Source organism: Gorilla gorilla, chromosome 12, assembly GCF_029281585.2.
Source record: "Gorilla gorilla gorilla isolate KB3781 chromosome 12, NHGRI_mGorGor1-v2.1_pri, whole genome shotgun sequence".
Taxonomy (NCBI): Eukaryota; Metazoa; Chordata; class Mammalia; order Primates; family Hominidae; genus Gorilla; species Gorilla gorilla.
The window spans coordinates 116,797,127-116,824,646 of NC_073236.2; the positions used below are offsets into that span (position 1 = coordinate 116,797,127).

Sequence of the window (27,520 nt, forward strand, 5' to 3'; positions counted from 1 at the left end):
TACCATGTGCCGTTGTGTAGAAGCAAGCACATTTCTGGTGTGTCTGCTGATGTGAATTTATATGTGTATATATGCCTTTATATATATGTATGTAGCACTCAAATGACAAACTTCAGTGGTTGAAATGAGTTTCTTGTAAGCTGTTATTGATAATGAAAAATAAAAAGGCAACTGTGGAACCAAGTTGATTAATTCTTTGGAGTGTAGGGATCATGATGTTTAACAAACCCAGGAGCCAAATGGGTTGTAAATAACTAAAAGAACAGATGGTCAGGTGCGGTGGCTCATGCCTGTAATCCCAGCACTTTGGGAAGCTGAGGTGGGTGGATCACCTGAGGTCAGGAGTTCGAGAGCAGCCTGACCAATATGGTGAAACCCCGTCTCTACTAAAAATTCAAAAAATTAGCCAGGTGCAGTAGTGTGCACCTGTAGTCCCAGTTACTCAGGAGGCTGAGACAGAAAAATTGCTTAAACCTGGGAGGCGGAGGTTGCAGTGAGCTGAGATCGCACCACTGTAATCCAGCCTGGGTGACAGAGCAAGACTCTGTCTCCAAAAAAAAAAAAAAAAAAACAGGAACAGATCAGATATAAAAACTATATATATATATATATACACACACACACACACACACAAACACACACACACATATAACCAATTGTGCAAGTCTAGAAGAGAAGAGGCTGAATTAGTGTTAGGGGGAAGAAGCTCAAGAAGTTTAGCTGACTGCAATCTCAATCTGACTGAAAGACTGTAGGGTTGGGGCGAACTTTTGTCTCCTCCCCTTCCTCCTGGGCTTCCTCCACGCAGGCCAATACAGCAATGCTGAAGTTATATAATTCCTGACATGGTGCTTTCCTTCCTAGATCATTTTCCCTTGACAAAGAAATGGTTTTGTGCCTGCGGTTCCAAAGTAATACATCTCTAATGAAACATTTTCAGTCCCAGTGAAAGCCATGGAGTCCCAAAATCAACAATGTAATTGTCGACTGCATTAGTAAAGGTGCATGTTCAGACCTTGGAAGGGACAGTCCTTCTGTCCTCTGCACTGGTCAAGCCCATCTAGAAAGTGACACTCAGCTCTGGGTGGCACAGAAATACATTGTTCAACTTGGGTGTATGAAAAGGAGTCAAGGAAATCAAGAAGACACATGTTGGGAGACAATTCTCCAGGCGTCTCCTGAATTTGTGCTCATCTTTTGAACAAGAGGCATTGCTTTGTTGTGGACCAGCTTTTCAAAGATATAATATATCTGCAACAGCTTTTGAAGATGGGGACAGAGTATCACTCTAGGAGAAAATGGCAGATTTGTTTCCTGACCAGGATAATAAAGATGATGTCTCCCTCTTGGAAAATGGTGGGCAAGCTTTCTAGCAGCTCCCTTATAATATTGGGGGTCTCTTGAGCTCAGGTTTCCTCAGCTGTGTCATAAACTCACTGGATTCACAGAATTTACCTTGGCCTACCTCCACCTTGCCTACTTTGGGATTTGGAGAGCAAGAAGAACTGATGCAAACATGAAGCTCATGCTTCTTTCTGTGCCATGAGTAACAAAGACCTTTTTCTTTGACCCAGGAGTCTTGTGTCTTTGGCCAGCATCTATGAAATGAAAAGGCTGACTTGTTAGCTTGAAAACAGGGTGAAATCTTAGATGTTCACAATTCTTGACAATGAGAAGCATCAGAATATACCATGATGAATTGATGGAAGCGATGAGAAAAGAGTCACAGAACAGTTGGGACTGTTAGGCTTCTGTGTAGCCCCAGAGAACAGCACTAGAACTATTGGATAGACATTTCATGGTGAATGATTTGGTAGAACTCAAGGGAATACTATACAATATGTAGAGTTGTGTGGCAGAATCTTGGGATGTTTTGTGGGTAGTGAGAACTCATCAGTACTTGCTGGAGATCCTTTAGAAAGGAATGTTTGGTGACTTAGAGTGAAATAAATAACCCCTGAGACCCTTAGTGTTATGCTGTTTTGAAAATTGATGAAATTCCTACTGTTTGGAAATTCATCAGCTGAGAGACACCCTTCTGGACCATTGGTTTCAGCTGAAGATGCTCTAGGAAGCCAGTTGCCTGTCATAAATTCCATGACCTTGCATCAGCACCATTGGCTTGCCCTGAAGGACACCACTGGCTTGGACTGAAGGCAGCACGGGAAAGCAAGGGTGGCAGAGGCAGAAAATACCAGTGAGTTCTCTGTGAACAGGGCACAGGTCTTTGCCTCCTCACTCGGATTGGTTTGCCTTCCTATTTTATCATCATCAGAAAATATGAATTGAGGGTGTAGTGTGTGGTATTTGCAGGCAGAATTAATGAAATACAAATTTTAATCTTTGACTTTTATTTGTACATATTTTAATTCTTTCATTTCACAAACCATTATTGAAAACCTACATTGCACTAAAGGTTAATACAACATAGTTCTTGCCTTAAGTAATCTATAATTTATTTAAGAAAACAGGAAAATATCTAAAATACAAGGGTACATTATGAGTGTATGATGGGATACAAATTCATGAGACCTGCATGTTCACAGACATTCCCCTTTCCCCAGAACTCAAGAGGATCTCTACCTCAATGGGCACAGTGATGTGGTCTCTACCAGAATCCCCCACCCTGCCCCTGAAATAAAGGAAGAAAGCAAGGCTCCGGCTGGGTGATGAAGAGTTTTCTAGGGAGGAGTTAAAGAGTGTGCTGCTGGAGTATCTTTGGGATTGGAAGGAAGTTGAAAAGAGAGTTTTCATAAATATTACTGTAAACTGTGCATTTGATACATAGAGACATTTTGATACCCCTTTCTTACCTTATGTTGTCTTCAGAGAGCCAGAGTTGGCCCAAGACATGCAGTGATGGTGTGACCTTCTTATCTTCCTTGGAAGTGTCATATCTTCTGACTAAAGATAGCTCCCTCTTTGCATGTCTCCAGCCGCAGCCCTGGCTGTAAGAATCCTTGTACCCTGTTTTCACTCATAGGAAGTTTCAAGTCCTCACATCTAGGGCTATTTTCTAAGGGACAAAAATAGAATTGCAGAGTCACATAAATGAATAAAATATTTATGATGAACCTGGGAAGTTAGTTTAATCACATCTATCTCTTTCCTCTCGTGTATTAATTAATCCTAATAAATACCCCTAACTCTTTTTCCCCTACCACATCAATATTGCTTGGAAAATGCATGTATGTGGAGGGGCTGCTTCGGGATCATCTGAAATGAATAAGCCTTAAATATTTCAGATGGAGTCATGAGTACAGCAGCTCCATCATCAGAAAATACAATTATGATGATTTCATGATAAAGATCCATTTTTATGTACTTGAAAACTGCCTGAGCTCACTCTGTTTGGTCACTGAGACCTCCTCTGCTATTACAGAAATCCAGCAGGATGAGTCAGACTTGAATCCATCAGAATGGAACTCTAAGCTCTACCATCAGCACCTCCTAAGTCATTACCAAATTGTGTGGCTATTTCATGCTACAGGTTGAGGATGCAATGGGGAAAGGTGTTGGATATTATGACGCCCTTTCACAGCTCTGGCAACTAGGATAAATCTTTTTCTGTAGTTAGAAAATGGGTTTCACCCCAAAGATAAAGAAAATCAACACCAACAAAATCTATTTACCACTGAGATGAGCTGCTACATCTTTGTATTTTCTTCTCATTTAGTCTAATCAAATTTCCCATGATTGCCAGGTATTACTGATGTAGTTTCCTTATGGAGAGATGGTATTTTCCTCTGATGATTTAACTCTTGTTCCAAATGAAACATAATTTCTGACATCTATTTCTAAGGAAAAAATAATTCAGGAGGCAAATATGAATAGTGATGGGAAGATCTTGGGGAGACAGTAATATGGTCCCTTACTTCTGATTTCTCCAAGTATGGTGAAGAGGTCTGGGGGTGTGGGAGGGCAAGGTGTGCATCTATTGTAGCACAGTCAGACACATGCAGGCATGGAGTGGATGACGGCAGAAGCAACAGAAGAGAGAAGCAGGGCGAGAACACACAGGGCTTTCTATGCCAGTAGTTCTCAACCCAGTCTACTCATGCAAACCTCATGGGGAGATTTTTAAAAATACCATTGCCAAGTCCTACTTCAGAACGATGTATTTTTTTAAATAATTTATGCCTTTGAGTGAACTAATTCAATTAGATTGTTTTCCTTCTCAACTCTAGTCGAGACCATGGAATAAATGAAAGTTTTGTTTGGGGGAGTAAATTAACCTTGGAGCATGGATTAATTAATTAATTAGGCAACCACTTGTGTGTTATTTTTCCCAGCATTGTGCTAGAATGAGGAGCTAAGAAAGTCCTTGCCTCATACCATGAAGAGCTCAGTCACTGGGGTTGGGGGAGAGGGCTGTATGCAGGTAAACAGATGTTTTACAATATATACTACCCTGGCATCAAAAAGTTCCAAATGTTGTCTTTTACTTTCACACCTTTGGCCCTTATGATGACCCTTAGACCCTAACCATCACCCTTGGGTCTTGCAGTGCTGTGTTTTCTGGGCGAGTATTGGGTGGAGCAAGGCAAGCAAGGGTCTTTCCTGGGATGGTGTGCTCTGAAAGGGTAATATGGCCAATCCAAGGAACCTGATAGATGCAGCACCAAGATTTGGCATCAAAGAGACTGGAAGAGGAGCAGAATTGGTGAACCAGTGAGTGGGATGACTGGCACTGGCAGGCTAAAGGGAGCCCGGAGATGTCCTGGGAGGGTTGCTTTTTTATGGTTTCTCCTAACTGTCTAACAGCTGACATGGACTTGTCAGATACATTTAAAGGGCTAAAATACAACAGGTGTATAACATTCTTTCTTTTAAAAAAAGCATTCTGAGTTAATAAAGAAAGCAAAGTGGGAACCAAACATACTCGGATTCATAGAGAAATTGTGGCTTTGTTGATATTTTTTTTGCTCCATCAAGTAAACAGAATCATGAGGTACCAACATGATATGATTATTTGACTTTTCTGCTTATAGGCTAGGAAAAGAGAATTTTTATTATTTCATTTGTTGCTGAAAATATTTCAAGAAATTCTAATCTACTTTTATGCCTTGGTAATGGAGTATAGTGGAGATAGTGAAATATTTGTTTCCCTGAACCTCAATGGCTTCACGTTTTAATGTTTTAATCACACGGGTCTTTTTGTTATTTACTAATTACATCATATATGAAACTTACCTCCCCAAGGAGTCTGTGAACTCTTAGGGAAGCAGAATGTATTTCCTACATCTTGGCCTCCCCTACAAAGCCTAGCCCATTGGCTTGGACATTAGCAGTGATCCATAAAGAACCGTGAACCAGACTAGAATGGCCCAGGAACACAAATTCTTGGGCTGTTTTAATTTTCTGATAAGTGAGGTGCCATGGATGCTTGCCTCATAAGGGTTGGTGATCAAGAAAAGAGGCTGGAGCTAATGGAGCTGGAGGCTATTATCCTCAGCAAACCAATGCAGAAACAGAAAACCAAACACCACGTGTTCTCACTTATAAGTGGGAGGTGAGCAATGAGAACACATGGACACAGGGAGGGGAACAACACACACTGGGGCCTCTCAGGGGGTGGGGTTGGGGGAAGGGGAACACCAGGAAGAGTAGCTAATGCATACTGGGCTTAATATCTAGGTAATGGATTAATAGGAGCAGCAAACCACCATGGCACATGTTTACCTATGTAACAAACCTGCACATCCTGTACAGGTACTCCAGAACTTAAAAATTAAAAAAGTAGAAATGGCAACACATTAAAAATGTAAATTCCTTGTCAAGGCATAAGGAGAGCCTCTGAAAGTGAGTCTATTAGCTGATTAGATGTGTGCCTCCCTCCCCTGTGAATGCTAGTCCCTGAAGTCTGAAGAGAAAGGGCCACCTGAGTGCTCCTTTATTTGATGGAGGCATATTGCCATTTTTGGAGACCAGTCATCATGCATTTATGACCCAGGTGGCTCACTTGCTGTGTGGGGAGAGGTTCAGCTGCTCCTTTTCCCTCACTGCCTGGTGCGTACCCATGGTGGCAAAAGTTGGATTTGATAGCTAAGTCTAGACTTGGGAATCTGCGGGAGGGGAAGGGATTGGGAAGGGGAAAGATTTCTTGTGTAGGAAACATTTTTTTTAAAACATAAACTAACTGTTTTGGCTAAATATTCTTTTTCTGCTGAAGGGAGACAGGACTAGTATCAATGATTTTAGAACTAATCCATATCACAGGCCATATTGTGCAGGGCCCATGAAGGGCAAATTATGTGTGGGCTACACCACACACTCACACCCTCCCACAACACATGCACACTTTCTCTCTAGAGTGAGTATGGCTGACTTATCTTTGGGGCATAGGCAAGAATCATACTGTGGTTTGGTCTTCACTAATCTGTTTGCCTTTCCCTGAAAGAAGGTTTTAGCTGTTCAATTTACTTTTGTTTACTTGCAATGTTGTGTTTGAACTTTGCTTGCATGCCCAGAGGGTGGAAGGCTGTGGAAAACGTGTGCCTTCTAACTAAATCCAAAAGCAAAATCGTATCAACTAGGCCCTGGACAGCTAGGGGCCACCTTTCACTCCAAGAAGCAAGTTAGGGTGGAAAGGAAAGCTCTTTCCAACCTTGAAAAAATGGGAAAAAATGTTTACAAGTGAAAACTAATAAGGCAAAAATCTTGTATCCAAAAGTATGAGAAAAATTCTAGCAGGATATTATAAGAAAATTTACTTTTGCATTAGTTCCATTTCATATTATTGTGTATCCCTCATAGCATTGACTCCTACTTTTAGTTTTTGTTAAATAAAGACTATGCTTTATTCCCATCTCATGTATGTGATATAAATTAGGGTTTTTGGCACAAGACAAGGATGCCCTCTCTCACCACTCCTATTCAACATAGTATCGGAAGTTCTGGCCAGGGCAATCAGGCAAGAGAAAGAAATAAAGGGTATTCAAATATGAAGAAAGGAACTCAAATTGTCTCTGTTTGCAGATGACATGATCCTATGTTTAGAAAACCCCATCGTCTCAGCCCAAAAGCTTCTTAAGTTGATAAGAAACTTCAGCAAAGTTTCAGGTTACAAAATCAATGTGCAAAAATCACAAGCATTCCTATACACTAACAACAGACAAGAGAGAGCCAAATCATGAATGAACTCCCATTCACAATTGCTACAAAAAGAATAAAATACCTAGGAATACAGCTAACAAGGGAAGTGAAGGACCTCTTCAAGGAGAACTACAAACCACTGCTCAAGGAAATCAGAGAGGACACAAACAAATGGAAAAAACATTCCATGCTCATGGATAGGAAGAATGAATATTGTGAAAATGGCCATACTACCCAAAGTAATTTATAGATTCAATGCTATTCCCATTAAACTACCATTGACATTCTTCACAGAATTAGAGAAATCTATTTGAAAATTCATATGGAACCAAAAGAGAGTCTGAGTAGCCAAGACAATCCTAAGCAAAAAGAACAAAGCTGGAGGCATCATGCTACCTGACTTCAAACTATACTACAAAGCTACAGTAACCAAAACAGCATGGTACTGGTACAAAAACAGACATATGGACCAATGGAACAGAGTAGAGAAGCCAGAAATAAGACCGCACATCTACAGCCATCTGATCTTCAACAAACCTGAAAAAAGCAATGGGGAAAGTATTCCCTATTTAATAAATGGTGTGAGGAGAACTGGCTAGCCATATGCAGAAAATTGAAACTGGACCCCTTCCTTACACCTTATACAAATATTAACTCAAGATGTATTAATGACTTAAATGTAAAACCCAAAACTATAAAAACCCCAGAAGAAAATCTAAGCATTACCATTCAGGCCCTAGGCACAGGCAAAGATTTCATGACAAAAACATCAAAAGCAATTGCAACAGAAGCAAAAATTGACAAATGGGATCTAACCAAATTAAAGAGCTACTACACAGAAATAGAAACTATCAACAGAGCAAACAGACAACCTACGAATCAGAGAAAATTTTTGCAGTCCATCTATCTGACAAAGGTCTAATATTCAGAGTCTACAAGGAACTTAAAGAAATTTACAAGAAACAAACAAATAACCCCATTAAAAAGTGGGCAAAGGAAATGAACAGACACTTCTCAAAAGAAGACATTTATGCGACCAACAAGCATATGAAAAAAGCTCAACATCACTGGTCATTAGAGAAATGCAAATGAAAACCACATTGAGATATCATCTCACACCAGTTAGAACGGTGATTATTAAAAAGTCAGGAAACAACAGATGCTGGTGAGGCTGCAGAAAAATAGGAGCACTTTTATACTGTTGCTGGGAATATAAATTAGTTTAACCATTGTGGCAGACAGTGTGGTGATTCCTCAACGATCTAGAACAAGAAATACCATTTGAGCCAGCAATCCCACTACTGGGTATATAAATCATTCTACTTCTGTCCAAAGGAGTAGAAATCATTCTACTATAAAGATACATGCATGTGTATGTTCACTGCAGCACTATTTGCAATAGCAAAGACATGGAATCAACCCAAATGCCCATCATTGATAGACTGGATAAAGAAAATGTGCTACATATACACCATGGAATACTATGCAGCCATAAAAAGAGATCATGTCCTTTTCAGGCACATGGAAGGAGCTGGAAGCCATGATCCTCAGCAAATTAACATAGGAACAGAAAACCAAACACAGCATGTTCTCACTTATAAGTGGGAGCTGAACAATGTGAACACATAGACCCAGGGAGGGGAACAATGCACACTAAGGCCTGTCAAGGGGGGCAAGAGGAGGGAGAGCATCAGGAAAAATAGCTAATGCATGCTGGGCTTAATTGCTTGGTGATGTGTTGATCTGCGCAGAAAATCACCATGGCACACCTTTACCTATGTAACAAACCTGCACATCCTGCACATGTACCCTGGAACTTAAAATAAAAATAAATAAGTAAATTGGTGTTTTCAATCATATTAAATGGAAATTTATTGTGGTAAAAGGAAAGGGGCCATCAAGATAATCTATTAGGAACATTCAAAAGAGTTGGCTCTTCTTTCTTAATAGGAGTGCTTATAGAATAACTTTCCAGGTTAATAAAAAAGTTATTTGCTCTTTCCTAAAATATTACAGATAGTTGATCATTTATGAGAGTACAGGTTACTTCACAAAGAGATCATCTAATGATTGGAATAACAGGAAAGATAAATTGAAATATAGAGAAAAATAGGTTTGGGGTTTCCATAATGTAGAAAATACAAGAAAGATTAAATCTAGTTTCTGAGTGCATATAAATATTAGCATACAAAGCAACCGATGATAAAATATCTTATGTTTTATGGGTTTGGTATAATGCCCAGCAAACCAAACATGCTTAATAAATTTTAAGTGGTATCAACAATATTCCCTTGTGGCTGACAGAGAGTTAGTGTTACCACTTTAGGAAACCTTATTAACCCTTTAACTATGGTGATTTCATCAAGTGAAGAGGGAAAAGGTTTACTGGGCATCAGTAGTGTGGTGGAAATAATGTTTCCCCCCACAGTGAATAGATGTCTGTCTCTCATTGGGATAATCGATTCTAATATTATTAAGCACAGGCCCAATAAATCTGTTCTTGTATTTTCCTGATACAAATACAATATACCTACCACTGCTCAATATCTTTCATATGTGAAGTAATAAAACTGATTCGATATGAAATCTTGTACTTTACATGTAAATTGGATTGCTATGGGCCATTAGACTTTTTACATAAACAATATATTTTGTTTAAAAGAAAAAAACTGTGTTCAGTTTAACATTCTGAAAGTTCATAATGTGCGAAATCACATTAGCAGAGTAAATGGTGTCGGGAAGGAATCTGTGGCATGGCCAACAGAGGCATCAAGGGGAAAGGAGCCTTAACTTCCAGTAAAACAACTTCTGCTCCCATGGGTGATTTTAACAAGATGGCTGCCAAGAGGTGAAAGCTCACTAATGTCAGGTGTAATTAAAAACTTTAATTCCAGAATCCTCCTCTAAAGCATTCACAGTGTACCATGCCCAGGGGCTGAAGCAGAGAAGCAGAACCAAGGTAGCAAATTATTTGCCTCTTTGAGAAGGCAGCAATTGCTACACAGAAAGGTGATGACATATTGAGGCCAAGTCTGGCAATACAATATGATGTCACAGGCCCCAATTTTGTTATCAGATAATAGCCTTCATTCTGGTAGGTCAGTATCTTATTCCTTTGCTTATTTATCTCCATTATGCACAAAATCTGCAAAGCCAGAATTCAGGAGACAAACCTTGCCCAAATGCATTGCACTATTTGCATCTCGGCCTCCTTTGTAACACTGATCCTCGTGCTCTGCCACAGCTGTCAAAGTAATGGCTTTTTTTTCCCCTTTTTATCTGGGTTGGCTTTATTCCCAGATTCCAAATGAAAGAGACAGCATTTTACTTGACCACCCCATTCCAACTGTTAAACACAGTGCCTTCAGGCTCCGATGCTCTAATGGTCGATTAAAGTTGATAACAGTCTGTCCAATTTCCATTTTTGAACATTCAGCTTGCTGAAATTGTAATATTGTGAAAATCTGAAGTCTTCAGGACCTGACTGAGAATCTCTCTGGATGTCAACACATAATAATAAACAAGGGGGAGAAAAGTATTGCCAACAGGACTTCACATTTGTAGAGCTCGGGTTAGCTATGTGGCCTAGCCAAGTTTGCGTAGAGTCGAAATGGATGATAGATCAACTAGTCTATCAATCAGGATGTGGAATGGAGCCACTCACAGTGTGGTTTACATCTGTAGAAGGCAAACATCCTCAAAAACTCATTGACCCACTGAATAGCGTATGCATTTCTTTCCTCACCTGCCTTACCAAGCCATCAGTCCTTCTTGCTCTTATTAGAGATCCTTCCTTAACCTGTTTGGCAGACTCATAATTTACAGCTCCTAGACTTTGTTGTTAGGGTCAAAGGGTTACAGGGATACAAATCTAATTGAAATATTTTTGGAAAATCTGATTTCTCAGTGGATTGGACTAAAATAGTTTGACACAATCTCTTTTTTCAAACCAAGAGTGGTCTTTCTTGGACCTTAGAAAAGCAAAACCAAACCCAGAGATTCTGAGATGGATTTGTAGACCAGTAGAATTCCAAGATACACAGTTTGATTCCAGTCTTCTAAGTAATGGAAAAAATAAAAAAAATTCACCATGAGCCATACTCCCTCTATTTGCAGTATGCAGGCTACTCAGTTCCTGTCATTGTACTAGTCAGCTTGCCTTTCTTAGCCACGCTGGAATTCTTTCTCTGAACGTGAATGATCTCCCAGAGTTCTCATCTTTGGTAGGCTAGTCTCATCTTTTTCAATCAATTGTGCAGCTCCAGGATGCTTTTTTCATGTTGGGGAAGCAATTGCCCATTTTCTGAGTCTTTGCTGCTAAAGTAAGTGCAGAAGCGTTCTTCAGACTCTGCCAAATTTATCACTGCCGATAAATATGACAGTTCTGGGAATGTGGCTTCAATCTCCCCTTCTAGCCAGGCTGAAATGAAGACTGGGGAATTTGAAGGGCCAAATATTTAGTCCTCTATGTTATTACCACATCACAGAGGCTGTGCTTACTTTTTTTTTTAAGACAAGCAATTTTTATATCTACTTCTTTTAGACAAAAATACTTTACGTCTAAAACAGATATCGTTGCTTAAAAAACAAGTTTCACTCCACCTCTGTCCAGCAACTTGAACTCTAACTCCCACCCATTTCATGTCTGTCCTGGGGCCCTTCTTCACAAGGGAAAAGGCATCCATAGTTTGTTATATGCAACTAGATAAGGACATAAAGAAATTTCATATCAAACATTTGAAATAAAAAAAAAAGGACTCCAGAATTTTTCTGTTTCCTAGTTTTGAACTATGATGATAGTAGAAAATCTGCCCCACAGTTTATAAGCACTGATGATATTTATCTTTATTTTTCTTTTTATTCCTGCTATTGAAGATGCTAGTGCTTGATGTTTATTGCTGGAATGTTTGCAAATTCCTGGAAGCTGATATGTCAGACAATGTGTGTAACTTAAAGAGAAGAAAAAGGCTCCATCTTCCGGGACTGTCTTTATTTCCTAGAACTAGCTATCGATATTTGCCTGGTAGAAGCTTTAGGTCACAAACTTTCTGCCCCAAAAATCTGTTTCTCTCTACATGTCTGCCATAGTCTCATTGATTTTCTTCTCCTTCTCCAGAAACCCTTGAAAAATCCTGATACTTTAGATAATAGTAATAATAGCAGCAGTGAACACTTACATAGCACTTTATCATGTGCCAGATACTCTTCTAAGCATATTGCAAGGATTAAGTCATTTAATCCTTGTGACACTCTGTGAGGCAGGTACCATTATTGTCCCCATTTTACATAGATGAAGAAATGGGTTTGCACAGATTTGTTACGTAATTTGTCCAAGGCCACATAGCTAGTGAATGGTGAAGATGAGATTTAAACCCAGGAAGTCTTGAGGGGAGAGTCTTCTGCTTGGTTTATCCTGGGGGTAAACTTCTGAAGACCTCCTGTTTTCTTGGCCTTTCGGCCTTCTGCCTTGCTGTGTCCTTGAGTATCTTTTTTCTCCTCCCTCTCTGCATGGTATTTTATTTTGATTGGTTGCTCAGACCCCTTATCCACAGAAGCCCATATTCGGCAGACGCAATTCCAACTGAAACCCTGTCTAGGCCTTATCCTCAATTAAGAGCCCATTTCCATTCCAACTGGGATGTCTGGGAAGCGGTGCTGTTCAGAGCCTGGTGTTGGAATTACCACACAATGTTTGGGTCTCCTGGATGCCTCTGAGTTGTAGCATTTCCCCAGTTTCTGTTGGGTGTGCTCATTTGGGAAACATTCTGAGGATCCCTCCACATGCCTGGTAAGATGTAGACCTTGGCTAGAGTATGAGCTTTGTGTTCTGTTACTTCAAAAAGATCAAAAGCCTCTGATGTGGATCCATCGCTGAAGTGCATCCTATAGTTCCTTAAGGTAATGCTTAAAAATGCAAAATGAGTGGGAAAGAGAAATTATAATTGGGAAGAAAATAGAAAATAATTAGAATAATAATTAGAAGAAAGCAAAAAATAAAGTGTGTTATGCAATGTCTTCTAAATTGGATAATTTATAGGAAAGTGCTCGAAAGGCCTACAATGCTCTCCAGTGGGAGGTAACATTATTATGATAATTGTTGCATTTGTTTTATTATCCTCACCTTAGGATTCTGGTTTCTGCCAAAGTTGAACATGGAAATAAATCAGTAGATGGCATGGAATTCCTGAAGGCCGGGTGCTGTTGAACAACCCACAGGCAGGGAAGCTGTCTTCCTGGGGCGCCTGCCTATCCAGTGAACATCCTGAAGATCCAGGGAACAATCAGTTCAGTCCTGATGGAGCAATCAGAAGCTGAAAGAAGAAACCCGTCTGTGCTGTAAACCAAAGAGGGGAAGACCAATTATCAAATCCAGGCCACGTACCATCAGTTCAAACTGAAGGGAAAAGATACAGGCCTCCTAAACACAGAACAATTCCAACCTGACAAAGGGCTTAGAGAGAATCAGAAACACTCTTGCAAATATAGCAGAGAAAGAGGCGAGGCTGGAGAAAAAAATAGGCCAAGTAATAAGTGCGAGAGGGGATTGAAGCTAGTAATGACTCAAAAACGGCTGAGCTGCCGAACCTATTTAAAAATCCTCTTAAAAACAGAAGCACAGAAGAAAAGAATCATGAACGGAAGTGGCACAGGGATGACCTTGAAGAATAATTAAACCAAAACCAAGTGAGGGGCTATTTTGCAGCTTGGAACATAGAGAAATCAGTGTTGGATGGCAGGATTCCGAAGGCATTAAGGGAGCTTGTGCTCTCTAAGCTAATTAGTTCACACATTTACAGTTATTTTGGGGAAAAGTAATAGGGATCTAAGGATGCTAACAAGAGAAGAGACTATAAAAGGTGGTTTCAATCTTGAACCACGACAGAAGGCTTATGGAAATGCAGTGCAATACGGCTGATGTCAACATGCAATGGGGGATGTGAAGGAGGGACCCTGGCATCCAGAGGGTAATGGGGTCATTGGCAAGAACCATGATTGATTTTTTTCGAGAACAAAGGAGGTCCAACAATTGATTTTTTTTCTTGTGCACAGGAGTTGGCTGAATTTTAAAAGATAGCATAAATCTTTGAACTTTACTCACACAGTTGGCACCAGGGTTCACATCATTTATTTCAAAGCTGAGGTAGCTTGGCTATATGGGCCATTGCCACATGGATCTGGAGTGTCTGGAAAACCGCAGCAAAAGACAAGGCAGTGGCAGTTTATCCTGCTCATGGCTGGATGGGGAATAAATTATCCTGGTGAACGAAAGCTTCAGATGATTCTCAAATAGAGGATTCTGAAAGAGTCTCTGATAATGTGAAGTCCTACACCATGAGCTTAGGAAATTGTGAGATGATATTTGGCTGAGGGTAAAACTAGGTGCTGTCTTAGTAATGTCACTGTGCTTGAGAAGATTCTTACCTTTGATGGATGACTGGATTGTATGAATTCTTATGTTCCTTACATATTTGATATTTTATAGTGCTAGGAATAGTGGTTGTCATAATTTTCAAAGAGCGGGAAGAAGGCAGGCTAACCAGAGGTTAAGTTGGAATCCCAAGGGAAGAGAAGAATTTCTGGGGTACTGAGGAATGCAGACCATTTGATGCTCTTCTTTCTTCATCTTATGCTGCGCTTCAGTTCCAAGACTAAATATGCTGTTTCTATTGCCCCTGCCATCTTGAAGCTTTGTATTTTTAATACCATAACCCAAAACCCATCTGATTCATGCATCCGCCATTGTTATTCCCAACTTGAGCTTTACTTCATTTTAGGTAGAATCTTCCCTATGAGAGTGCAGGGTAAATTAAAAAGTTATATAGAGACCAAAAGGAATACACAATCTAGTACTTTAATGGCTTGATTTAGAAAGCCTTGTTGACAAAGCTACATAAGTCTGTAGTATTCTGAATGGGTAGGATGACAAAGTGATCAGAATTGATAAAATGAAAGAGGCTGATAGATAACATAAAATGTTCTGACTCATAATTCTCCTGAAAGCCCTCTCCCTGTATGATGCCATTGCCCTGGAAGCTCCCAGGGCAAATTTATTTTCCATTTTGCAGATGAGAATATTGAAACACAAGTCAAGGGACTTCTGGTTTCAGCTCTTACATGTAAACAGTTTGGAAGTCATCACTCTCATTCCTACATGAAAAAAAGCTGAACAAACTGAAAATCAATGACTTTTTCTTGGGCCCATCAGAGAATTAGGTCACAGAACAAACCAGCACTTTGAAATCTAGAGAAACAAGTGAGTATCAAACAAAATCACAGCTGAAATCTGCTTACCTGGAGGAGAAGTCAGTTAAATGGTAATTGTGATGAATTGCTTGAGGCTGAGTGTGGACTAGTATCAAAATGAAAAACTCCTGGGGTCCACAGTCTTAGCGGGGATCCTAAGCTTTTCTGGGTTTTGCCTCTGTGAACCCTACTAGATTCTCACAGTAAAGAGCCAAGAAAGATCTCTCTTTGGCTCTGGCAGGCAGAGATGAAAAGTCACCATTATGAAATAAATTCAAAGCACCTCCACAAAAAAAGAGCCTGCTTTCCAGGGAAGAAGACTTTAGCAGTGACTTATCTCACCTGGAGGGAGGACATTTACTTGGCTTCAGCCCCCTCTAGACTTTCTGTCTCACCTAAGTAGGGGGGAGTAGCTAAAAACACTTGTGAAAGTTACAACCCAGGGACACAGAGCCACTGAAAGACTGAGATTTAATCACAAGATTATGGAATGCTTCCCTTCCCTCACATATTATTATTATGCCAACAGGGCTCCAGTATAATCACAGTGGATTACAGCTGAAAAAACTACAAGATGCAAACTTCATCTAAGGTGGAGTTATTAGGGAAGCCCAAAGACAGCAGAGGAGACAAAAACAAGGGCACTGGAAAAATTTAAAGTCTCTGCTATCTACAGCTACAGCACATATTAAACACAACCCACCTCTAAGCCAGATTAACATAAAACTTCACATTTACCCATTTACCTCAGTTCCTATTGCCCCATACCTCATGTCTGGCTTTCGCCTAAACACCACAAGGTATGTTAAAAAGGAAGAAGAAAGAGTCTGAAGAAACAAAGTAAGCATTAACCAGACTCAGGCATAAAACATATGTTGGAATAATCAGATAGGGAGTTTAAAATACCTATGATTAATATATTAACGGTCCTAATATGGAAAGTAAACATCGTGCAAGAACAGATTGGTATTATAAACAGAGAGATAAAAACTCTGAGAAAGAATCAAAAGGCAATACTATAAATCAAAAGTACTACACCAAAAATGAAGACTAATTTTATTTTTACTTTTTGTTTTTCATTATTGTTTTAAGTTCCGGGGTACACATGCAGGATGTGCAGGTTTGTTACATAGGTAAACGTATGCCATGGTGGTTTGCTGCACCTGTCAACCCATCGCCTAGGTATTATTTGTATAAATTTATGGAGAACAAGTTTAATCTGGTCACATGCATTAATCACATAGCGGTGAAGTCAGGGCTTTTAGGGTATTCTACACCTGGATGTCTAACTTCCTTGCTATACCTGGGAAATTTGTATCATTTATTTTATTAAATAGGCTTTCTAAACTTTTTAAATTTTTATTCCCCCTTGGAAATACTGATAAGTTATAAGTTTATTTGCTTTATGCAGTCCCAAATGTCTCTAAGGCTGTTTTCATTCTTTTTTATTTTTGTCTGGCTGGATTATTTCAAGACCCGTCTTGAAGTTCTGAAATTCTTTCTTCTGCTGCTTCTTGTCTATTGCTGACGTTTTCAAATGTATTTTGTAATTCCTTCAATGAATTTTTCAAAAATTTCTGTTGTGTGTGTAAGATATATATCTCCTTGGTAAATTTCTCATTTATATGCTGAATTCATTTGTCTAATTTCTTTGTGTTGGTTTTTGGATTTCTCTTGCATCTTATTACATGTTTTAAAAATAAATATTTGGAATTCTTGTTTGTTTGTTTGTTTGTTTTTTCTTGAGACAAGGTCTCACCCTGTTGCCCAGTCTGGAGTGCAGTGGTGTGATCACAGCTCACTGCAACATTTACCTCCTGGGCTCAAGCGATCCTTTCATTTCAGCCTCCTGAGTAGCTGGGAATACAGGCATGCACCACCACACAGAGCTAGTTTTTGTATTTTTTTTTGTAGAGACAGGGCTTTGGCATGTTTCCCAGGCTGATCTTGAACTCTTGAGCTCAAGCCATCTGCCTGCCTCAGCCTCCCAAAGTGTTATGATTACAGTCATAAGCCACTGTGCCAGGCCTGTTTTGAATTCTTTATCTGACATTTTGAGGATTTCTTTTTGGCTAGGATCTACTGATGAATGACTATTCCTTTGAGGGTGTCGTATTACCTTGCATTTTCATGTTTTTTGTTTCTTTATGTTGATATAGGCACATATGGAGCAATAATCACTTCTCATTTTTGAATTTGCTTCGGTTGGGGGAGTGTTTTTTCTTAAAGATGTGACTATGATGTTGGTTGGGTAGGCAAATAGATAATATGAACAATCCTATAGCTATTAAACAATTAAATAGTTAATAGCCTCTCAAAAAGAGGCAACAGGCCCAGATAGTTTCACTTGTGGATTCTACCAAGCATTCAAGGAAGAAATGATGCTAATTTTTCATAATCTCATCCATAAAAATAAGAGCAGAGGGAATACTTTCTGAATCATTCTATTAGGCCGGGATTATCCTAATACTAAAACCAGATAAAGACATTATAAGAAAGTGAAAGTGCAGATCAATAGTTCACATTAATATAAAAGCAACAATCCTGAACAAGATATTAGTAAATTAAATCCAGCATTGTATAAAAAGAATTATACACCACAACCAAATAGAATTTATTCCAAGGCTGTCTCAACATTAGAAAATTAACCAATATAATCAACCATCTTAACAGATAAAAAAGCAAAATCATATGATAATATAAATTGGTGCCGCAAAAGCATTTGGAAAAATCTGACAACCATTTATGATAAAAACTGTCAGCAAACTAGGAGTAGAGGGGAACTTCTTCAATTTGATAAACAATATCTACAAAAACCCTACAGCTGACATTTAATGGTGAGAGACTGAATGCTTTCTACCTAAAATCAGAAACAAGTCGAAGATATCTTCCCTCATCACTCCTATTCATCTTTGTACTAGAGTCCTACCTAATGAAATAAGAGAAGAAAAGAAGATAAAGTTATACATATTGGGCAGGAAGAAATACAACTGTCTTTGCTCCCAGATGACAAGATTGTTTATATAGAAATTCCTAAAGAATTGAAAACAAAACAAAAACTCCTGGAACTAATATGAGAGTATAGGAAGGTCGTAGGACATAAGGCTAATATACAAAAGTCATATGCTGTCCTGTACACCAGCAGTGAACAATTGAAGTTTGAAAATTTAAAAATCAATTTACGTGAAGTCAAATGCTTATGTATAAATGTAACTGAATACATACAAGACCTATATGTAGAAAACTATAATATTGATGAACAAAATCAAGGAAAATTAATAATTGGAAAGATACTCTGTGTTTATGAGTTGAAAACACAAATCAGGGGACAAATTAAAGAGAGGGCTGGGACTAAACTCTGTTTTCAGATTTTTAAACCAGAAAAGAATTTTAATTTGAGGAACTTTATTTTGATGCCTTATTAATAGGAACAATTTTAGACAATTCATCAATTGATTAACTGTCTAATTTGTTTATATCATTGCTATTAAAATGCAATGCATTGCTCAGAGCAAAAAATTCAAATAGTTTAAAAGGTGATGAAAAGTTTTTCTCCATTCTAAGAAGAAACTACAGTTATCAATGTCTTGGCTGTGTTTCCAGAAATGTTCTATCGTACACAGTCTTTCAGATGGTAAGTCAGAATCTGTGGCTAAAGAAGTTAGAGAGAATGTTGACTGTTCCATTTGTGAGATCTTGATATACCATACATACTTGTGAGCTTTTACTTTCTTCTTTGCATTGGTTTTAATTTTTAAAATAATACTAATTGTTATAGTTCACTAAAAGGATGAATTTTGTAGTTAACATGCAAAGTTTCTGGTTTCATTTGCCCTCTATTGCTTTTGTGCAAATAACCCAAGAGTGAGGTCAGGGTTGGTGAGATTTGACCTCTTCTTTTTGAGTATGCATTGAGTATCAATGTTTATGTGGAGTTTGGGAAGGAGAAAATATTTGGAAAACAGAGAAAACAGGAGAGAGGAAAGTACTGTTTCTCTCCTTGTCTGTCTCTTGCTTTTTCAGGACTGCTTAGTGGTGTGCAAAGGGGTGTTCCCAGGCCTTAACATCTACCCTGTGGGTATCACTATTTTGGAAGCCTATTAGTAGCAGCAGTTAGACTCATATAAGTTCCTAAGCCTTTAAAACCTAGGACTGCAGTTTGGAACCTGAACCTGTGTAATTGTCTATGGTATGATTGTGGATGCGGAAGTTGTGCATTTTTAAAAAGTTCTCTCTGCCTCTCCGCTCAAAGTCTCTTAGTCTCCTTCATTCAGCAACACCAGTGTGAAGTGAGAAGGGAAATGTGCAGAGAAATGTATCACACTCTTATGCTCATTATTTTCACCGCTGATACCTGGCACTGACTAAAACCAATTCCATGTCCCTATTTTCCATGTTTCTAATTTCTTGCAAACCATCACAGATATTGCAGATTTTAGTAGGCAAATTGCATACCATGCTAATGAACATAACAAATCGGTTGAATAAGCAGGAGCTTGATGTGCAAGAATAAGCACCGTGATAACACTGTTGCATGAAAGTTGCTTTGATCGATGTTGTAAATGAGGCCTTTCTCCTGGGGCTTCCATGTGCTCTGAGGTTGAAGCGAACATGAACCTCTCCTCTGGGTCACACCACCAGCATCAGTGTGGGGCCCTTGGGTGTGGTGCCCTGGACTGAGGCTAGGGCTGAAGCTAGGCCTGGGACAAGGATTTGGAGAAGGAGAGAAATTGGAGAATGGCTTCCTGCTGCCCTTGAAGGCTTAAAATTTAGGAAGGGACACAGAACATTTGTATAATCTTACAAGCATTATCTTAGTGGAAATCAAATAATGCAATAGCCCGGAGTACTTTGAACAGTGCCAGAGTCTGTGTGGGAGTAAAGAGAAGCATTGGGGATGTTACCGGAAGATATCACAAGTCATAGGGTTATCCATGGTAACTTTTCAATTGTGATTGGCAAGCTGTCCTCAATTCACTATCTCGAGGGTCCATGGAGCAAGATCATGTTCCCAGATGTTCTCTTTTGGAGTCTGGCCAGATATGGCCACTAGCTTTGCTCAGAATTAGCTCAAAACTTGATGTCCTGTCTGAGATACTTTGGCTTAGTGACATTTCCCGTAATGGGGCACTCCCTGTCTATACAGGCATGTGCAACCCACTGACAGTAACTCCAGGGTGAGTCTGGTGGTTTTGGTGTTTACCCCAATAGGCTTGAAAAACAGCATGTCTCTTCCTGGCATATCTTCCCTTTACTGGTTTTCATCTTTCCAGTGCTCTTGTCTTGGAGAAGATAATATAATTGTTATTGTTGTTTCACATCATTTCTTAGCAGAGTAATTGTTGTGTTTCCAATGCCTTGAAAGAATACCTTAGATTGTCCTGAAATAGTGTGATCTGAGACAAGTTGTCTATCAAATCTGTGGATGTGTGCAAGGGCAAGCTGGGTGAGTCAGATGCCTCCCGTCACCAAATGAATCACTGGAAAACTTATTAGGAACTGTCCAGTGGCAGGCTTAAATATATTTACTTGACGTCACTTGGTTCTTCTGACTTTAGCTTGATTATTTCGGAAAGAAGGAGGGTGGTGCTGGGTGCTGCCAGCTGTCTTTGTCTGCTCTGGGGAGTGCATAGACCTGGAAGTGTTGATCTGTTATTGTACATTTGCACAGTGCAAAGTTCGGAGTGGTCACAGAGCTTGATGGTATCTGAAGGATTCTGCAGCCTCCAAGTCAGAAGCAGCCCTCTTAAGTCTTGCATTACATAAGGCCCCATCTTATAAGGAGGAAAATGAGGTGAAGCTGAAAATACACAGATTTAGTTAACTTACCCAGTGTCCCATCACTAGAGTGTATCAGAACAGTAAAAACACCTATCCTGTCCCCATGTGAGATGTTGATCTAACTTGGTGACTTTTTGGAAGCCTTCCTTTAGTGCAGATTCATTTCAAAGAGCTCATCTCAGGCCTGCTATCCTTAAGGAGAATGTGTGGGGTATGGAGGCTGCTTAAATCACCACTGAAAACATTTGAGGACTAAGGGAGTAGTTTTGACTCACTATTCACCTTTCTCCTTCTTTGAAGAATACACAGATTTCACTAAATTCACCCACACATCCACAACCCCTTCAATGCATTTATCATATCAAGTTTTCATTTTTATCTGCTGGCATAACTCAATGTAGGCCCATATTTAACCATCCTTATTGTGTTTTTCTAATTATACATTTTTTTCTTTGCCTCCAAACTGTCTTTTTAGGGATATGGCTTAGCTGTTTCTTTATGTTTTAAGGTTACAGTGGGAATTTATTTTTTCTTCTTCATGGCATCAGTAAAGCTAAACTATATTCAGTACCAATACAAAGATATAGCTTTGTTGTTCCTTCACCAAGATCTTCACCCTTGCACTAATATAGTTTGATTAGGACAAGTTCAGCTCTGTGACAGTCTTTTTCACATATCTCTCTGGGACCTAATTTTGATATCTATAAAACAGGGATAGTTATGAAGCAGATGGGTCCAAACACCTCAAGGCTGTTGTGAGAACAAAAGAAGTTAATATACGTGAATGAGCTCCCAAAGACCTTACATGGGTCCTTTGAGTAGGGGCATTGACACTTCTCTTTTGTCCCTGCCTTCTGCCCTCACCCAGTCTCTCCTCTCATACTTCAGTCTCAGATGCATCACTGTGCCTCTGAAATGTTTCATTGCCACACTGCATGTATTAGTTTACTATTATTTACTTATCTATGTTCTACCCCAGACTCTAGTAAATCTGAGATCTTTGCTTTGGTTTCTCTGTATTTGTGTTCATGGAGCAACTGGATTCCCAATTCTTAAATATTTGTTGAATAATTGAGTTATTGTTACCACCTATAACTGTGTGAAATAAAACCAAATATTTTTTCCATATTTATTAGGTCTGAGATAAACTATGTCTTGTTTTATGTAAAAATCACAACAGCCTCATGATGTTGACGTTATTAACCTCTCTGTTTTATAGTTGAGAAATTGGAGGCAATTTGCCTAAGGACAGAGAGCAAGTAATACTGGCTAAGGTGGGATTTGAACTCAAGAAGTATGACTTCAGAGCCTTCGTGCTTAAATAGCGTACTGAAATATTTCTTGGGAGCAACAGTGGGGTTTGCAGTTATCCCAGCTGCTGGCTTATCTGAGCTTCAGCCAGCTGAAGTCAAGGGACCAGGGAATCTTAGAGTTGAAGTCCTCAGGTGTGATGACTTACCTGAATGCTCCACACATGTGACTGCTTCAGCCGTTGGAATTGCGTGACCACTGAGCAGATTCCAGGACATGTTCTCAGTGGTGCACATCAGATAGGTCTTAGTCTATGTCCAGATGTGCTCTTTTCTGAGTGAAGTTTGTATTTTTTCTCTAGAATTTCTGTTAGTCGAATAATATCAGATTGCTAGAGATCTTTTTATTTGCTTTTGTTTATTTTAGTTCTATCTGCCTGAAGACATACTACTCTTTGGTCTTTCCTCGGGATGGGTCCTCTGTAGCAGACAAGTCTGCAACACCAACGTACTTGTTTCCTCCTGCCTTCTCCTCCCTACATCCAAGTCCTTTTAGTTGTAAAGCAAACAAGACTGTTATTTTAAAACCACTGGCTCTGAGATGTGTCATCTTAATTTTCATCTTGACTTTCTTCCCTGCAGTGCTTCTATAAGCTAGAATTAAAAATTAGATATATTTTGGAAATATGTTTAGAATTAGAAATAAGGTGTTCTCTTCCTTGTACTTTGAGCATTCCTCAGCCTTCTTTCCTCTCTCTTATCTGTTTTCTGACTTTGTAAATTGTTGTGTTGTAGTGGCTGCTCTATGAGGTAGTCTAACTTGTAATAAGGATGTGATGTGTAGTTGGAATGGCAGGTTCTGCAATGAGGTCACTGAATCCAGGACAGGTAAACAACATGTTATTTGTCTAACTTCAAAAAATCCTTACAAATGCTTAATTTTTCTTGCCAGAGTTTATCCTCATTACCACATTTTCTTATATACCAGGATGGAGTAGGCTCACTTGAGGGAGAAATGCTATCCTGGTTAAGTGTATAGATAGACAACTTTTTCAGGGCCTCATAGGGTAAAAGAATGCTTGATCTGGATGTTTCTCTTTACCTTAGAAGCATTTACCACTGTGGCCAGAAATCTAGAAATCTATTTTTTTTTATATTGGAAGTCATTCAACTTTTTGAAAAAGTGATGTACAGATCCTTGAGCATTCCCTGCTGCCTCAACTCTCTCCCTGAATATGGAGAGCTTGGAGACTATCTACCTTGTATCTAGGAATTTGGGAAAGATAGGCAATATTGCTCCCACCAAAACATAATTGACCCACTCCTGCCTCTGAGGCTTTGTTAATTGAATTATCATCCTGCAACACTTACTCCCATTTTTTTCTGACTGCATATCCTATTATTTAAGCTCAATTAAGGTGTTGCCTGCTCTCAGAAGCCTTACCTGACAAAGAAAGTCAACAGTCCTCCTCTGTATTCTGATAGTTCTTGCTGTCTCTAGCCATCATCTGGCATATGCTTTTAATTAGTTTTCTTCATGCTTAATATTTTCCACTAGATTGTAAGCTCTTCAAGGCCAATGGCTCTGCCCTTTTCAATCTTTGTATGACCAGAGGCCTTCTAGCACAGAGATTTGTTTATAGTAGGTGTGAAATAAATGTGTGATATTGGCTGATTTATGAGCATGCCCTCTAATACAAGACATATGGAGTTCATTGGCTTGGTGCTTGAGTGTCACCACCCCCACACCTCCACCCTTTTCTCCAAGTTATCCTCTTGGCCTGGCCCAGCTGAAGCTGTGGAAAGTAGATAAATCATCCAGCTCCTAGGTCAGACAGCTCAGAGACAAATGAACACAGCAGGTCGTTGCCACTATAATGATGCAGTGGCTGTTCTGTTTGCCAGTTACTGGACAACAATAGATTTTCTTCCTTCTCTTAATTTTAATTCAATTTCTCATAAGCCTGAAATTGCAGTTGCTTTTTCCAACTTCTTTTCCCCCCACCCTGCCCTAGTTCATGTCAGTGTTACCTTAACTAACATTTTTATGGCTTGAAAATCAATTCAGCACCAGATATAAAGACATTCTCTGTCTCAAGCCTTTGTTCTCAGCACTAGCCTCAGCACCCTCCATTGGCCCAGTGCTGTAGCTTCCAACCTGCTTCAGGGTCTCTAGTCTCTGGTTCCTTTTTTTGTTTGAACTTTTGTTAGATCTGCATTGATGTTTATGAGATAGACTTTCTCTTGCTCTCCTTTCATTGATTTATTTTCAGATAACATAATCTTTGTAATTATGAAGTTGAAAAGATATTGGTTTGAACAATCCTTGTTAATCATAAGCCTCACTTATTTTACCCTTTTCAACTTAATGATCTTGGAAGACAGAAAAGAGATTCTGGGCTTAAAGCGGGAGGTTTGGAAAAGATTTCACTGGTTCTCAATGGCCAGGCGCGGAGCAGTATTTAAGATCCTTTACCATAGAGATTCAGATTATTTTGTCAGTTCTTTCTTTAGGCCAGCTATGCTGTCTTTAAATTCAGCACCATGGATAGAGGAGATTAGGGTCAGGGATGCATGAAGCAAAACCCTGCCTGGGGAAGTTTTAGTAGCACACAAAATGATTACTTTTATTCTCAGGAATGGTCTTATGAGTTGAGAAGCCCTATACAGGACACCTTTGCTGCCCTGAATGAACACCTGAGCTGAAATAAGTTTTACTAAAAAGCATTCACGTCGAAATAAAAATATTAAGATTTGAATTCCAGTCTTTATGTTTCCTAGGTACATGACTTTGTGCCTGGTAAACTTTCTGAGAACCAACTTCTGCTGTACAGATACGTTTGGGAAACTACTACCCTGAGAAGATGTAGATTGTACTTCTAAGTTGGGTTTACATTCTGGCTCTACTCTTTACTTTGGGATCTTGGACAAGTTACTTAAATTTTCTATGGCTGTTTTCTCATCTCTTAAGAAGGTGAAAGGGGTACTTTATTCAAAATGTTGATGGGAGACTTAAGTGAGATATTACATGAAAAATTCTTAGGAGAGTATATGGCATGCAGTAAGTGCTACATTGTCATCACTATAATTAATAAAATTACTGTAAAAATTACAGGAGATAATATATGTAGAAAGTTGGACAGGGACTAGCCATGCAATAATTCTGGTTATACTTTCTTTTCTCCTCATTGATGTTTGAAATCACTCCATTCCTTTGCATTAAGCATTGACCTCAAAGACTTATAGCACCCTTGGAAGAGGATTTATTCTCTTGTACACCTGTGTATGTTTGAATTAGTTCGTCACTTACTGTGGGACAGAAAAACGTAAAAGTTCTGGGTGCTAGAGCTAGGGAGAGTGGGCCAGGAAAGAAAGGATAAAAGATTGCTATACTGTTTTCTAGTTTGTTGAAGGGGTGAGTGTAATTTAGAGAATTAAATGCTAGGAGTCCTCTTCATGATCCTATGCAAAAGGCTCACCATCCACACATCATAGCTGCAGGCTTATTGTGATTTGCTATATGAGACTCTAGAATCTTACTGAGAATGGAAAAGAACTCAGATAATATGCATAGAAATCCAGAAGCTCTGCCTAATGGTCTTGGAAATTGTGCCTCTAAACAGGGATCCTTTTGCTTCATTCATTCATTTATATATTCACATATTGTACATTAATTCATTTATACTCAATAAGCATTTATTGATAATTTACTGTGTCTAGGCATAATGTTAAGGATTATAGCAGAGAAATATGATTTAGACTAAAGGCTGCCATCAGGCATTGGGGAACACAAAACATATATGAAAATCATTAATTAAGTGAATCAATAAATATTAAGTATTTAATATTGTGTCTGGCAAATAATTGGGATTTAATATTTGTTAGATGAGTTTACTGTAAGTTTTTATTATTTATACTATCAAGTTTGATGAGTTGCTGGCTACATATGGGGTTTACAGGAGGAGTGAGATATTGCTCTGTTGGGGGCTGAAAGGAGATATCTTCAGAAAGGAGGTTGCATTTGAGATGGGCCTTGAGGCAGGGGTATAACTTGGCCATGGACAAATGGAAAGGAAGTGGGTCTCTAGCTGAAAGGTATGGTGTGAACCACAAGGCAGTAGGAAATCACAGGGGATTGATCATGAAAAAATACCAAGTACTTTGAAGTAGAAGAAACATTATGTACAAGTATTGAGAGATGAGACTGGGAAGGTAGGTTAGAGATTTATCTTGCTAGCTTTGAGTGCCAGGCTGCAGACTTTGGGCCTTGTGGTGTGAGTGAAGGGGTATCATTCAAAGTTTTATTTATTTATTTATTTATTTATTTATTTATTTATTTATCACTCCAGATGAATAATCAGGTCTTGATCTGTTTTTATAATAAAAAAAAATTGACAGCAGTCAACAGTAACACCATAGTTGCTATTCTTTTTAATGAAATTGTCCTGTGAGAATTCCAGGTATACAAAATGAACCCACCTAGTCATCCAAATTTTGGATAATAATCTCTTGATTTGTGATTTTCTATTTACAGATTCAGCCATGTCTTCCTAGGATCCAGCATCCAAACCTGGACCAAAGGCCTCGGATCCTCAGCAATGGGGGTGCATCTGCTGATGGTGTTCCTGCTAAATTTGTGCCAAGAGACACCTGTACTTGTGGGAGAATTAATATTTCACTTCTGTTTAGGTTTCTCATCTGGGAGCTGCTATCACTGAATACATAAAGAAATTGAGCCTATATGATTTCAATCTTCACCTTCTGATGCTGATGAAACAGGATTCTATGCAGGTGAGTGGGCTGAGGAGCCACGAGGTTAAGGGAAGTTCTGTGGGATATGAGGGGATCCCTTACTCCATTTCCTGTTTTCCCTCCTCTTTCCTCTTTCTCTCCTGCTCTTTCCTCTCCCCTCCCCTCCTCTCCCCTCCCCTCTCCTCCTCCCCTCCCCTTTGCTCTCCTCTCCTCGGCCTTCTTGTGTTAGTCAGGGTTCTCTAGAGGGACAGAACTAATAAGATAGATGTATACATGAAAAGGAGTTTATTAAGGAGTACTGACTCACAGGATCACAAGGTGAAGTCCCACAGTATGCCACCTGCAAGTTGAGGAGCAAGGAAGCCAGTCCAAGTCTCAAAAGTATGGAAGCTGACAAT

At 39.2% G+C, this 27,520-nt stretch overlaps 1 long non-coding RNA gene across 1 annotated transcript in view; it reads left to right on the forward strand.

The window, feature by feature from the left end:
• LOC129531731 (uncharacterized) overlaps window positions 1-27,520 on the forward strand; it is a 178,571-nt gene that overhangs the window by 78,762 nt on the left and 72,289 nt on the right. The window contains exon 2 of the long non-coding RNA XR_010129818.1: window positions 27,060-27,161. This is a non-coding gene — a long non-coding RNA (uncharacterized lncRNA). The remainder of the gene's footprint in view (window positions 1-27,059; window positions 27,162-27,520) is intronic.